General features: G+C 40.5%; 1 protein-coding gene across 1 annotated transcript in view; it reads right to left on the bottom strand.

Moving 5' to 3' along the window:
* The window catches only part of LOC149216357 (kinetochore protein NUF2 homolog), a 114,809-nt gene that overhangs the window by 74,785 nt on the left and 25,925 nt on the right, over positions 1-14,099 (bottom strand). The window lies entirely within an intron of this gene.

Below are 14,099 nucleotides of genomic sequence, written 5' to 3'. Positions count from 1 at the left end.
CCTGCCTGTAGTCCAAACCATAATCCACTGTCCCCTGCAAGTACCGCAAAATGTGTTTTGCAGCCACCTAGTGAACCTTCCTAGGCTCACACAAAAACTTACTCATCGTGTTGACTGCAAAACAGATATCTGGTCTAGTGTTGAACAAATACATCAAGGAACCAATAAGCTGCCTGTACAATGTGGGATCCACCAACTCGGAATCCGAAGCATGAAGCTTCTTCCAGTTGGTGATCATCGGTGTCGACATGGGTCTACAATCCTCCATGTGGAATCTGCTAAGGATGTCCACAATATACTTCTCCTGCCCCAGGAAGAAATGCCCTCCTCCTGCCACACCTCCAAACCCAAAAAATAATGCATCAGGCCGATGTCCTTCATCTCAAACTCCGCCGCAAGATCTCTCTTGCAGTGCTCTATGAGTCTCTCTGCACCTGTAATGATCAAGTCATCCACATACAGCACCAGAATGAGAGGCTCCTCACCAATCACAATAAAGTAAAGGTTCGGATCTGCCTCACTCTTTGTGAAACCCAACCCCTGCAAGTATGTATCTATCCTGGAGTACCAAGCTCTAGGAGTTTGCTTCAGGCCATAAAGGGCCTTCTTCAGTCTGCACACATGGGACTCCTTCCCATGCACCTCAAAGCCCTGTGGCTGCTCAATGTACACCTCCTCCTGTATGAAGCCATTGAGAAATGCGGTCTTCACATCCATCTGGTGGATCTTCCAACCCATCTATGCTGCTATCGATATAATGGAGTGGATCGAAGTATATCGAGCAACGGGAGCGAAGGTCTCCTCATAATCAACTCCCTCTACCTGGGAGAACCCTCTAGCCACAAACCTCGCTTTGAATTTCTCAATGCTGCCATCTGCAGCATGCTTTACCTTGTAAAGCCATCTGGAAGTAACCACGGATTTTCCCTCAGGCCTCGGCACCACCTCCCAAACATCATTCTTCATGATAGAAGAATACTCCTCCTGCATGGCCTCTCTCCAGACCTGCTGGCTAGCTGCCTCCTCATAGCTAGAAGGCTCAGAGTCAAGGATGTTGGTAACCATCGCCATATAGCTACAAAACCTCTCAGGTGGTCTACTCTCTCTGACCGGCCTCTTCGGCTCAGCAACAGATGTGGCATCTCTCAAGGTGTCCTGAAGCCACTTGAGCTTCCTCTTCCCTGAGCATGCTTCTCCCATAGGAGAATGAAACTCCTCCTCCTCATCACCATTAGTAGCCTGAACTCCTGACTGTCTGTCTGTTGTCCTCTTGCCTGCACCTGAACCTGTAGAAGCTGAGGTACCGTGTGAACTGTCCATCAGTGGACTCCCTAGTGAACTGCTCTGTGAACTGCTCTGCATGCTGCCCGGAGCACCACCCCTCTGGCTCGGCGAGCCACTGCTCACTGATGGACCTGACATCCTCATGGATGTACCTCCGGATCCTCCTGATCCCTGCCCACTACATCCCTGTGACTGACTCAACTGTTGTTGAGGGTCTGGCTGATCCAGATACTCTAACTCCCGTGACCTCCTAAAGGCCCTGTCCTCCTCGAACTTCACATCCTGTCTGACAACAACTCTCCTTTGTGCAAGGATGTAAATCCGAAAGGCATTTGAGGTCTCATTGTAGCCCACAAAGATACCCTTCTCTGCGGTGGGCTCTAGTTTGGTCCTCTTCTCCTTGGGTATATAGGAGTATGCAATGCATCCAAAGATATGAAGATGACCAAGATCAGGCTTCTTCCCAGAGAAAGCCTCCTTTGGAGTCATGTGCCCCGAGGCACGATGCGGACTCCTGTTCTGCAAGTAAACAGCTGTGTTGCAGGCCTCTGCCCACAAGAACAATGGCAACCCCTGATCATGTATCATGGCTTTGGCAGCCCCTATGATGGATTTGTTCTTCCTCTCCGCAACCCCATTCTGTTGGGGGTTGTAAGGAACAGTGAACTCCCTCCTAATGCCTGCCTCCGCACAATAATCAACAAACTCTCCAAGGGTGTACTCTCCTCCATTGTCCGACCTCAGGGACTTGATCTTTCGACCTGTCTGAGTCTCCACAAGAGCTCTGAACTCCTGAAACCGCTTGAAGACCTCACTCTTGGTCTTCAAAAAATAAATCCAGGTCCTCCTGGAGTGATCATCAATGAATAAGACATAGTACTCATATCCACTCAAGGAAACATGAGACATCCGACCGCTCACATCAGAATGAATCAAATCAAGTATCCTAGTCGCTCTGTTGTCACTGCTAGGAAAAGGGGATTTGGCAAACTTGCCCATCGCACAACCTCTGCAAGTATCAAAGTGATCAGTACTGAAATCTGGCACACCTGTAGTGATCTCCCGCAATGTCCTCAAGGCTCCATGATACATATGTCCCATCCTGCGGTGCCAAATCTCACACAGCTCAGAACTGCTAGCTCTGCTGTCGGTACTACTGCTCAATGCCAAAAGGGGTTGGAATGCAAACTTGTACACCTTTGCATGGCGTACACCTATCACTCTAGCTGAATCAGCTGGAGCGCCCCTGGGATACATCAACACCTGTCCTCCCCTGAACAGTACCTCATATCCTCTGTCCTCCAAAGCTGAGACGGATATGAGGTTCTTCCTCATCCCTGGCACATAAAGAACCTCTGACACCTTCAAGGGAGGTTTGGACTCCCTCTGAAATGTCACTGTCCCCACCCCGACTGCTCTAACAACTCTGTCATCACCGAGTACTACCTCAATATCAGTGCCACTCTCTGAAAGCTCTGAGAAGTACTCACGGACTCCTGTCATATGACGTGAAGCCCCACTGTCCACATACCAGATACCTAAAGATGCTCCGCTAATCGAGGGAAAAGCATGCTCCCTCTGAACCTCTATTGCAGGTGATCCTGCACTAGAGGACTCACACGTAGTAAACACAAACTCCCGGTCAAAACGACCTGCAAAGTCCTCAATCTCTGCTGAAGCTGCCACGTCCTGGTTCTTCCCCTTTTTCTTCTTCTCCGGACACGCAACTGCATAGTGTTCCATCTTTTGACAATTCCAACACTTCACCTTGGAATAGTCCTTCTGTGTGTTCCCCTGTTTACCTTTACCTTTGCCTTTGCCCCCACCACTGCTTGTGGAAGTCTGCTTCTTCCCTTTGCCTTTCTTGCCTCCTGCCACCAGTGCTACGTCCTCATCCTGCTCAACTGGCTTGGCTGCCCCAAGCTGTCATTTCCTGATCTCTGTCTGAATACAATCATCCCAAAACCTCTCCCACGTGGGAAGGGTCTCATGTGCACAAACCCCATCAGCAAAGTTCAACCATGAACTGGGGAGGCCATTCACTGCAATACGCACCAACTCAGTGGATGGAATGGCCAAACCAATCGCTGCCAACTCATCTCTCACATTGGTAATCTTTGTGAGATATCCAGCTGCACTATCATTCCCCATCTTAATGTTCTTCAGCGTCTCCTTCAGGACCATCTTCCAGTTCTCATTGGTACTCTGGTAGAGATTGGACAATGTTGTCCACATCTCATGGGCATTGCTCTTTCCTCTCACATGAGGAATGCAATGGTCTTTGATTCCGTCTAGAATCAGCCTCTTACCCTTATTGTTCTTCTTTTTATACTCAGCCAACTTAGTAACATCAGTGGGCACAACAACAGGGTTCTGTGCGGTATGCACCATGATATCCCAGACTTCTGCCTCCTCAAAGATACTCTGCATTCTCTCCTTCCAAACGTTGTAATTTATATGCCCATCCAGCCTATCCTCCACCCTCAATCCCAATGACATCCTCTTGTCCTAAAACTGAAAAATAGCACTGTTGTAGTAAAGATAAAACTGTTGTTTATGAAAAAATCAGCTTGCTGGAATTTTCTGAGTGAAAAATTAGCAACTGTAATTTTTCCTTTTGCTGTCCCAAACTGCCCTTCAGCACTCAAGCTCCGATACCATGTAGAAATTTGTGCTTTCAGCAATATTTATTTTTTTCAGTCTATTAAATGTATGGTTATGGGAATGGGCATTTAACTACATGGGAGAAATAAGGAGAAACTGAAAACCGGAGTGGGAAAACAGAAATTTCTACACAACACTCACTCTTAACTAGGGAGGTATTCATAATTGTTCAATCAGTACAAGGATGACCTCAAGTTGAAATGTTCTAAGAAGAGTACAACAGCATATACAATACTAGATACCATCTAGCCCAAAACTGCCAAGGTATCAATTCAACTTATCAAAGATCCAAGTGTCATCTAGGCTAACTGCCAAGACACTAATACAAGGATCTAAGTGTCCTACCAAGACACTCATTCAAGGATCCAAGTATCATCTAGTCCATAGTTTTAAAAATTGGTCAGGTTGAACCGAAAATCGATCAAACCAACCAGTTCATTGGGCGATTGAGTCAAACCGGACAAAAAAATTGGTTTATGGGCCTATTTTGCCAAAAAACCACAAAAATCAGCCCAAACTGTCTGGTTTATGAGGGAATCAACCGATTTTCCCATAAACTAATCGATTCCTTCATAAATTGGTTGGTTTATTGCTAGGCCAACTACAGACCCCACAAAATACAATTTTCTGAGTTTCGATGTTGTTTTGAGGGAAATTTGGATTTGTTTCTACCCAAACCATTTTTGGGTCTTGGAGAACTCATGTGCTTTAGCCTCTCCACCAATTTTCATGACTAGAGCACATCCGATGCTACCCCAAATCAACACTCGCTCTTAGCGAGGATTGTTCTCAAGTAATACTCCACACTGAGCATTACTCTAATCATATAACATCGGTACCTGTGCTAATGCTAAGCCTCCCTGCCCAACATCCTCTGCATTGTTGCATCCTGCCCATGGCTCTATCACTGCCACTGCTACATCTGTACTGCAGCTCCCTCTACATCTGTGTTGTTGTTGGTCCATCTTCCCAACACTGCATCTGCACTGCAACTCCCTCTGCATCTGTGATGCTACTGGTCCTTCTTCCCAACACTGCAAACTCCTTCTCATCATGTTGCATCGTGCTAGTGCTGACTGCTACTGCACTGCAACATCATACCCATTTCTGCTACTGAAATGGATTCTTAAAACCGTAATTCCAAACCAATAGAGACAAAATATGCAAAGTTTGTTCATCTATATACCATGTAAAGGTGAATATATCAAAATAGCATCAAGTGCAATACATATCAACCACAAAATACAAAATCAACGAGTTTCTAAATGGCCTCTAGAGTCCAAAAACAGTGCTACAAGCTGTGGGGCCACTGGCTTACTACAAGTCTACATATCAGTGATCAACACGATCACTCATCATGATCAAACTCATCACCACGAGTAGACATGGGATCATCAACATCAGCTACATAAATATGGATTAGAGTTTGAGGACTCCTAAAACTCCTCTACAACCTCAATAGTAGTGGTAATAGTAGCAACAAAACTAGACATCAAAACTACAAATTACAGATCAACATTGATTCAGTGCTACTAGAAATGGGATCATCAACAAGAGATACATAAACATCCTCTAGCTCAAAGTCTTCAAACATGCATTGTTCAACCTTACAATATGATAGAAATTTAAAAAGTTTAACATGCCTAACCAGTGGTTTTGGTCTAAGTGAAGTGTTCATCTCCTCAACCTTATAATGTGGTAGAAAAAGCTTAGCATGCTTAACCAAAAATTCTCCTTTGACTGAAAGGTACATTTTTGTTAAGGCCATGGTAAAGGAGTTTAACAATCAATACCACCATCAACAAAGTTCAACAATCAATGCCACAAACATCAAGGTTCTTAAAGTGCTTCATGCTCTTGATCAAATGTCAATCTAATACCCTTACGCGTGATAGAATCAAATGGAAACATTGCAAACCCCCAAACCATGAAATCCTGAAAACCATCAAGTCTGTTGAATTTTGAGTGAAATCTAAAATTCTAGTTTCTCCATATGAAATCCAATGAGGTCAAACATATGCTCAAACATCCCGAGTCATTTCATGGTAGTGTTCAAAATTTAAGTAAAAGGATGAAAATGAAAGATAAAAGAATTACCATTGATTGCCAGACTTGCTAGGGTTGAAATGTGTGAGCAAAATGATGGGGGAGACATGCTTTTCTTGGAGGGGTTTTTTTAAGGGAAATAGGCCCAAGTTTCTCTAAAAACCACTTCAAAACTCACAAAACCACTTTCTATCGAGTTCACGGTTGTCCTGGCAATGAACTAGTCGGTTTATGACAAAATCGACCAGTTTATGGCAAAATCGGTCGATTTCATCATAAACCAATCGCTTTATGCCCAATTTGGCCAAAAAACTAGCGGGGAGGGCAGTGTAACTGCGTTTTTTTACCAGTCTGGCGGAGTTTGCTAATGAACCGATCAATATGACCAATTTCTGCTTTGAATTGGCCGATATTGAATACCATGATCTCTGTAGAGACTCCACTCTTGGGTTTTGGACATGGAAGAGATGTCCTCTATCTTTTGCATTTTATGTTATAGTGCCATATGGATTCCATCATCCCCTTTTATTCTGCTGAGGGTAAATGTAATGGCCTAAATGACACTCAGCATCCAAACAATTCTCGTCATCTTGCTAATGATAATACAATTTGTCCATCTAGTTACCCTAGTGTGCATAGATCCCTAGAAATTAAGTTGTTAGATGTGTTTGTTGGTATTACATTACAGAATTCATTCAAGAAATAAAAATGATGATACAATCCTTCTAGATTAAAGTAATTAATAGATGTGAAAATCTAGAAACATCAAACTTTATAAAGCTTTATACCAAAAATTGTCAGCATATTCCGACACATAGGAAATAGTTAAATATAACTTGGTCTAGTGTAGAGATAGGTAAAGTGTGTTTTTTTACTATGTACTTTTGTAACTTACAATCCGACGGTCACGATATGTTCTAGTCATGAAGTGATCCGACGGTTCATTCTCTCCTCCATATTACCAACACTTGATCCGTGGCTTAACACCCAATTGGTCCATGATCTCTATTTAAAGAGCATGGAAGGTCATTTGTAAGGTGACCGTTCATGAGAGAAGCTTATGTAAATTTTCTTTCTTTTATTAATAAATTGCCTAAAGTGGTCATGTTTGCTCAGGTCGTGGATCGTTTCCCTCTTTGAGGCTTTTAACCACGTCAAGAATACTGGTGTATTGATCTGTGATCTGTTTTTTAGTGTCCTTTGGTGTTCTATCTGAAGAACTTACCCTATAAATTCCTACATGTTATTGGAGCTATTTGAGGGCCGCATCGTTGGTGATCCAAATCCAAAGCCGGTACAAGGGCATCTAACTGTCGTTTCCTAGATCTATTGTTTCTGACTGATTTCAGGCTGAGAGGACTGCGCTATTGTGTTAGGAGCATCTATCGCAATGAGGAACCCCTTTTGTTTCAAGCGAAAAAGTTTTCAGTAGCCCTAGCTACATCATTTTTAAGATCTGGAGGTATACAGTCTTTATTTGCAATTTTAGTTATTCATCTCTCTGTTTATTTCGGTTTATTTAGCTCTTTGTTTTTTATTATCGGATCTATACCTTTCATTTCTGTATATGCTATTTGCCCCGCGACTCTGTGATCTAGGCAAATCAAAACAGAAAGAATGATTTTTCTAATGTGTATGCTCTTTTCCACCACGCCTTAGTGTGATCTCAGAAAATCAAAAACATTGAGTAAAATATTCAATTTCCGGCAAAAACTAACTTCAAGCCATAAAATTTGTTTTTTCTTGCATGTTCGCGTTGGGTTGTGTGTTTTTTTGTTTTGTAGGCAAAGAGGGTCTTTTTCAAGTAAGCACACACTCCAAAGCTTCAATGACTAAAAAAAATAAAACCTTCCCTCATTTCCAAAAATTACTAACCTTTTAAACTAACTCACTTGGTCCAAAGTTACTTTATGAGAATAAAAGTCTTGGGTTCAAGCCTTTTTTTTGTCGAGTTACCTTTTCAAAAAACACATATAACTTATGTTTTAAAGTTATTTTATGTAAGAGTATTCTCACCCATTATAAAAAATGAGTCACTTATAATTCTAAAGTCTCTTTATCTTTAGTTAAGTTACAATTTAGTGGGTAGCTCATAAAATACCATTGTAAAAGTGACTTTCACTTATTTATAAAAGTGGATCACATATTTTTTTTAAAGTGAGTTAATTAGATTAAGTTTAGAAAGAGGAAGGATTTTTTTTAAATATAACATTATCATTCACTTCCGCACATTCACGTACTTCGTCGGCATCTTCAACAACTTTTCTTCAAAAAGCCATAACTTTTTCATCCGGAAGCTGTTTTTTTGAATGGGCCTAATTTTTCGAGATCTTTCTATTTGAACACTTAGTTTTAACATCTACAGCTTCAGTTTCTGTTAAAATGGAAAGTCCATGTCAAGTTATTCTTGACAACACCAACTACTTCCAATGGGTGTCCTACATGGAGGATTTACTTAGAAGTAAAGGTCTTTATAGAATACCCTCAGGCCAAGAGTCTAAACCTAAAGATGAAGATAAAGCAGTCAAATGGGAAAATAAGCAAGATCAAGCACGTGGATTGATAGGAATGTCTATTTCTTTAGACCTTAAATTCCATATCGCATAACTTGATACCCCTGATGAAGCATGAAACAGCTCAATAAAGTTTTTGGAATTAAAAATGAAATTAGAGCCCATCAACTCGAAAATGAGTTGCTTACATTGGACCCCACTACTTTTTCTTTCATTGAAATTTTTTTGTCCAAGTTCAAGACCCTTAGACTTCTCTTGGAAGGTGTAAAGGTTAAGAAAGAAGATGGTATCATTATCTATTCCATTCTTACTAAGTTAGGACCAGCCTACTTTGTGTTTGTTTCCACCTTCCATTCTACTAAAGAAGCCTTTATTTTTCAAGGACAAGCCTACAAGTCCCTCTCTTTTGATGCCTTTTGTGATTCTTTAATAAGAGAACAAGAAAAACTCTTGCATCTTGGTCTTCTTAATCTTGGAAACTCTTCTAAGAAATCCTTAGTCGCCCAACAGCAACCAAGTTCAAAGAATCCTAAGAAGCAGCATCCTAAAAAGAATGGTCCTAAACCAACCAAGGGTCCTAAACACTTTCAATCTCAAAATGAAAAATCAATTCAACAAATGATAAGGCAAATAAAAACAAAGGGAAAGACTGATAGACATTGCAACTTTTGTAATCGAGATGGCCACCTAGAATCCAAATGCTTTAAGAAGATGGAAGCCTTAGAAGCAACAATGAAGAAGCATAACATCCATTTGGAGCACTCTTCATTTTCAACTTCATCTTCAGGAATAACACTTTCTACATGTGGTTGTCAAGCATCTTGGTCTGGTTATGCAATAAATGTATCTTCTTCTTCTCATTCTCATGAGTGGCTCATTGATTCTAGAGATTCTTATCACATGGCCAAGAACAAAGCCATGTTTTATTCTTTAAATGATTGTAACACCAAAAATATATATGTTGGTGATGATAGATCTCTTAATGTTGTAGGGACTGGAAGTATTCATCTAGAAAATGGTCAATTTAATAATGTATTATGTGTTCCAACCTTATCCCGCAACCTTCTATCTGTATATCAGATATCTCATTCAGGTGAAAGTAAAATCATTGAATTTTCACCTCATGATGTTCTAATTAAGGACCTAAGAGATCCTAGACAGATTTCAGCTACTGGCATTGTTGATGATTCTACAAGGTTGTATAAGTTTAACAACTTTGGGTCATCAACTCTTCCCTCAGTATTTATTGCTCATAATGATGAAGTGAGCAAACTTTGGCATGAGCGATTTGGTCACTTAAACTATCACTCCCTTCAAAATCTATGTAAAGAAAATATGGTGACAAGTCTTCCTATGGTATCTTGCAGAGATGGTGTTTGTTCAGGATGTGTACTCGGAAAACATCATCAGAATAGTTTTGAAAAAAACGTGCCTCTTGGCATGCCTTATCCCCTTAACAACTTGTGCATAGTGATTTATGTGGTTCACTTCCAGTTGTTTCATTCTCTGGCTACAAGTATTTCTTAACTTTTATTGATGATTTCTCCAAACGCACTTGGGTATACTTCTTAAAAGTCAAAAGTGAAGTATTTAACATGTTCTTAGACTTTAAGGTCTTTGTTGAGAAACAATCTGGACATCAAATTCTTGAGCTAAGATCTGATAATGGCGGAGCATATGTTCACAACAAATTCATCAACTTTTTCACTAAGCATGGAATTCAAATGCAACATACTGTTCAATTTACTCCACAACAAAATGGTGTAGCTGAAAGGAAGAATCACACCTTAAAGGAAATGGCTAATTGTATGCTTCAATCTAAAGGGTTGTCTTAATTTTTGGGCAGAAGCAATTAATTGTGCAAATTACATAGTAAATCGCACTCCTACTAAGGTTTTAAAGAATATCACTCCAGAAGAAGCATGGAGCTCAATTAAACCAGATGTAAGTCACTTTCATGTTTTTGGAAGTGAAGCATGGGCCCATATTCCCGAGGAGAAACATAAAGCCTTAGAACCTAAGAGTGAAAAATGCATTTTTGTTGGATATTCTAAAGATGTCAAAGGATATAGACTTCTTTCACCTAAATCCAAAAATGTTATCATTAGAAGAGATGTAAAGTTTGCTGAAAAATATATCGGCCTATGAGCCTAGTTCGGTGGATGTGCCACCTCTCTCCATCCCTTCTACTTCTAAACATATTTCTTCTTCAGATGATGACAGCGAGGATGACAGCGCTCCCCCACCTTCTCAAGATCCTCCTTTAGCTTAACTTCCAAAATGGGTCTGTCCTACTCGGGATGCAGCAGGTTCTCTTGCAAGTGATCCTACAGATTAGCGACGTACACATTCTCAGTTCGATAGAGCCTCTTCTTTACTGGCTCAAGCTTCAGCGAATTATGATCTTGACACCTTTGCAGAAGCTTCAGGTCATCCAGATTGGGATGCAACTATGAATGAAGAATATAATTCATTATTGGCAAATGATAATGGGATCTTGTTCCTCTTCCAAAGGGAAGAAAACTTGTTAAATGTAAATGGGTTTACAAAACCAAGTTTGGACCAAATGGAAAAGTTGATAAACATCAAGCTCGCCTTGTTGCCAAGGGCTTTTCACAAGTTGAAAGCATTGACTATACTGAAACCTTCTCCCTTGTTGCCAAAATGAACTCTATCTGCCTTGCTCTTTCCTTTGCTGCCTCTTTCAAATGGGAAGTCCATCAAATGAATGTTAAATCTGCCTTCTTGCATGAGGACTTGCATGAAGAAATCTATATGGAACAACCTCTTGGCTTTATACAAACAGACTCCATCCTTGTATGTCGGCTTAAGAAATCCCTTTATGGTCTCAAGCAAGCCCCTCGGACTTGGTATGCCAAAATGGATAGCTTTCTTTTAGATACTGGCTTTTCTAGGTGTCATTTTGACAATACTGTCTACACCAAGAAAGTGGGTAAGTCTCTTATCATTCTTGTTCTTTATGTTGATGATCTTATCCTTCTTGGTAGTGATCCCAACCTTATAAACCATGTGAAGTCCAGCCTTAAAACGCAGTTTGAAATGACAGACTTAGGACACTTGCATTATTTTCTTGGTCTTCAAGTCTTGCAATCCAAGGAAGGTACTTCCCTTTCCCAGTCCAAGTATGTTTGTGATCTTCTACGCCACTTTCACATGGAAGACAGTAAGCCAGCCCCTTCTCCCTTTCAGTCTGGAGCCAAACTTTCAATCACTTGTACTTCCTCTGAAGTTGATGCTACCTTATACTGTCAACATGTAGGAAAACTTTTGTATTTGACCCATACCCGTCCTGACCTTTCCTTTATTGTTGGCCTTATTTTTCGGTTTATGCAAAACCCACATGAAACTCATTGGAAGGCAACTAAAAGAATACTTCGTTATATTCGAGGTACAACTCAGTTTGGGATTCATTACAGTGCAAAAGCATCTCCTCTATTGGTTGGTTTCACTGATTCTGATTGTGCTGGTGACCCTGATGATCAGAAGTCTACTACAAGTTATGTCTTCACTCTTGGTTCTAGACCTATTACATGGGCTTGCAAGAAACAAAGTGCCATTTCTCTTTCTTCAGCAAAGCAGAGTATCGTGGCGCCATAGAAGCTAGTAAGGAAGCCCTGTGGCTTCGTCAGATCCTGTCAGAGTTTGGCTTTCGGCTATGTAAAGATCCAGTCCAACATCAACACAGTAAACACATTGAACTACACATGCACTTCATCAGAAAGCTCATTCATGACCATGTTCTTGAAGTGCAATATTGTTCAACCGATGATCAAGTTGCAGACATCTTTACAAAGGCTCTCACAGAGGCAAAGTTTACTAAACCTCGATTTATGGTTGGAGTTCAAGAAGTTGTCACTAAGGGGGGATAGGCTCTAATGCCTCCTTCATTCTCCTATTGTGTCATATTTGTACATCCTTCAATGCTATCCCAAGTTGTTCTTAAGGGAGGGTGTTAGGATATTCCAACACATAGGAAATAGTTAAGTATAACTTGGTCTAGCGTAGATTTAGGTAAAGTGTGTTTCTTTACTATGTACTTTTGTAACTTACAATCTGACGGTCACAATATGTTCGAGACATAAAGTGATCCGACGGTTCATTCTCTCTTCGATATTACCAACACTTGATCCGTGGCTTAACACTTGATTGGTCCATGATCTTTATTTAAAGAGCATGGAGGGTCATTTGTAAGGTGACCGTTCATGAGAGAAGCTTATGTAAATTTTCTTTCTTTTATTAATAAATTGCCTGAAGTGGTCGCATTGGCTCAAGTTGTGGACTCTTTCCCTCTTTGAGGGTTTTAACCACGTCAAGAATACTAGTGTATTGATCTGTGATCTATTTGTGAGTGGTGCCCTTTGGTGTTCTATCTGAGGAACTTACCCTGTAAATTCCCACAAAAATTGACAACAAAAACCCCATCTCTAATGCTTTAATTTCTCAAATGAGATCAAAAATTTGTTTGCTTGCAAGAGATCTGAAATCATGTTTGTGACAATAGACCAATGTTACCAGAACGAGTAGACCCCCCTGGACCAGGCACTGGTAAGAACCAAACCAAAACCAGTAAAAAAACTAGACCAAAAAGCCAATCAACCAAAAACACATAAGATATTAAAATTTTAAAGAAAGCCACATATATTCAAGCGCATCCATATCATAGTATTCAAAATCGGAATCAGTGGCAGGACTGCTCCACCTAATAAATCGGGAGTGAACCGGTTTTAAAAAACACATGAAATAAATACTTTTTAATGAAAAAAAAACTATTTTTAAGATTTAAAACCATGATTCTACACCAATAGACACAAAATATACAAAGTTTGCTCATATATATACCATTTAAATGTGAATATATCAAAATGGCACTAAGTGCAATATATATCAGCAACAAAATATGTAATAAATGAGGCTCTAAATGGCCTCTAGAGTCCAAAAACAAAGCCTACAAGCTATGGGGCCATTGGTCTACTACAAGTCAACATATATGATATTATGTGATCAAAATTATCACTTGAAACTTCTCATCTTGATCAAACTTAGTTGGTTGAGTCTCGAATCCCAAACTTTGCAACTGCTTGAGTCACAAACTTCTTTGTTGGTTCAGTGACTTGAGTCTCAAACTTCTAAAGGTATTCTGCCCTAATATGCCCTATTACTTCATTTGGTGCTCCACATGGATTTACATGGCCTCCTATCCCAACCAAGTGTTGCTTGAACCTGTTAATACCCCCTTCTTCAATAGATTTTTGGCAATATTTGCAAATAATTTTGCCATCAATCATATCACAATGAGCCCATGCACTATCCTTGGCTTTTGGAAGCATGGTGACTACTACTTAGCTCAAACTCTCTATTGTTCCACTACTCCAGCAAAAACTCAACACTCTCCAAGCTCACAATGAAGCTCACAAAAACTCCAAATGAGATGTGTGAGGCAAATGAGAGGGGAGACCTCCTTTTATTGGCTTGGAGGGGTTGTTTTTGGAAGGAACCAACCCTTATTTTCCCTCCAAACCACCTCACAAGCCTCCAAGAAGCATTTGGTGGGTTTGTGGCCAGCCTGGCAAT

Source organism: Pinus tabuliformis, chromosome 1_1 (genome assembly GCF_031772625.1).
Source record: "Pinus tabuliformis cultivar Carrire ecotype Pingquan chromosome 1_1, CPIR1, whole genome shotgun sequence".
NCBI lineage: Eukaryota > Viridiplantae > Streptophyta > Pinopsida > Pinales > Pinaceae > Pinus > Pinus tabuliformis.
The sequence above is the reverse complement of the archived record's forward strand: the minus strand, read 5'-3'. Positions and strand labels throughout refer to the sequence as shown.